The sequence below is a fragment of the Kryptolebias marmoratus genome, linkage group LG11, assembly GCF_001649575.2.
Source record: "Kryptolebias marmoratus isolate JLee-2015 linkage group LG11, ASM164957v2, whole genome shotgun sequence".
NCBI lineage: Eukaryota > Metazoa > Chordata > Actinopteri > Cyprinodontiformes > Rivulidae > Kryptolebias > Kryptolebias marmoratus.
In genome coordinates this window covers 2,414,969-2,416,745 of record NC_051440.1, presented here as the reverse complement: position 1 = coordinate 2,416,745, position 1,777 = coordinate 2,414,969, and the positions used below count along the sequence as shown (strand labels likewise).

The 1,777-nt window shown below is 41.5% G+C and overlaps 1 non-coding gene across 2 annotated transcripts in view; it reads left to right on the top strand.

Moving 5' to 3' along the window:
- LOC108228856 overlaps window positions 1-1,155 on the top strand; it is a 5,840-nt gene extending 4,685 nt beyond the window's left edge. Inside the window, exons 3-4 of one of the 2 annotated variants that reach the window (XR_005233740.1) lie at window positions 480-575; window positions 681-1,155. This is a non-coding gene — a transcript (uncharacterized LOC108228856). Of the gene's footprint in view, window positions 1-339; window positions 576-680 lie in introns of those variants that run through there. The other variant, XR_005233739.1, reaches the window with a different exon arrangement.
- Window positions 1,156-1,777: the final 622 nt, after the last annotated feature.

The following is a 1,777-nucleotide window of genomic DNA, read 5'->3' as shown; positions in this document are numbered from 1 at the left end:
TTAGTTTATAAATCACTGAACGGTTTAGCACCGCAATACATTAAAGACTTATTATCGTTGTATCAACCCTCCAGAACACTCAGGTCTTCTGGTTCTAGTCTACTTTGTATCCCCAGAACCAGAACCAAACATGGAAAAGCAGGTTTCAGTTTCTACGCACCATCAATCTGGAACAAACTCCCGGAAAACTGCAAAACAGCCGAAACACTAAATTCCTTTAAATCAAGGCTGAAAACTCACCTGTTTAGAGCCGCCTTTGATTAGTAGTCCGCAAACACATTCAGGTGAAAAGCTGCTCTGGACAAAATATCTTATTACATATTCACCATCTCCTTATGATTATCAAGTGTATCTGCTTGATGATTTTTATGATTTTTTTTATGATTGTAATGATGTTTTTGATGATTGTAATGATTCTACTGATGTTTTTATGATGTAAAGCACTTTGAATGCCTTACACCTACTGCGTGTTTCTGCAGCGTGGTTGCTCCGCTGGCATTGCTGGCTGCAGCTGGAGTCCTTTGCAGTGCACGGCTTCTGCCTGCTTCTGACCTGCTGATCCGCTCGTTTCTTTGGTAGGCTGTGCTTCTGCTCCTTTATAAGCTGCCTGCTATTTAGATCTTTATTATTATTATTTTAATTTAACCTGAATCCAGAAGTAATGTGCTCTTTTTTTCTAGGCACGTGATTGGGCTGCACGCTGTTGTGCTTAATGCTCCAGCACAGAGGGATGCTCTGCTGTCTTGTCTTGGTTTGTGACAACTTTTAAGAGTCCGGGCTGCTTCTCTACTGCATTTATTGCTGCTTTTTGGACAGCCAGTTGATTGGACGGTACATGTCTCCTCTGCCCCTGCTGTAATGGGGTGCCGGACTGGATATGAACAGTTTGTTACATGATTTGTAGTGTGTTTAGTTTTTAGGACTTGATTTTGTTTGTTTCATCCATTTAACTTATGTGTTATCATTTTTGGGTTTGATTATTAATCTGCTTGATTTTTGTATTGCATGTATGCTTTGTAGACTAACTGAACATTTGTCTTTACCTCGTGCCTTTTTTTCCCTCAGGGATCAAGTAGTATGCCTGAAGCCTGTGATTTTTAAATAGGATTATCTGTTTTAATTGAATTGTTAATAAAATATAATATTTTTGTAGCACTCAGTCTGTTGTTTAAGTGCATTTTTGAACCTGTGGTGTTTTACTCCGTTGGGTCATAACATCCCCGACTGGCATTGTTGAGTTTAATTCAAACATTTAACCCCCTCCTCCAGCCATATGTATATGGAACACCACAACCAAGTGGCTGGAATAGTGTACCAAATCTGTACCAAGTATGGTGTAGAAGTCCCACAGTCAAAGTGGGATACTCCACCTAAGATGGTGGAGAATGGCAGGGCTAAGATACTGTGGGACTTCCAGATCCAGACTGACAAACAGGTGATGGCTAACCAACCAGAAATTGTGGTGATAGATAAGATACAGAAGAAAGCAGTGGTGATAGATGTAGCAGTCCCAAGTGACTGTAACATCAGGAAGAAGGAGCATGAGAAGCTGGAGAAATACCAAGGGCTGAAAGAGGAAATAGAGAAGCTGTGGAGAGTCAAGGCTTCAGAGGTACCAGTAGTCATCAGAGCACTCGGTGCTGTGACCCCCAAACTGGAAGAGTGGCTCCAACAGATCCCAGGAACAACCTCAGAAATCTCTGTCCAGAAGAGCACAGTCCTAGAAAAAGGTCCTATATATTGTGTGTGTGTGTGTGTGTGTGTGTGTGTGTGTGTG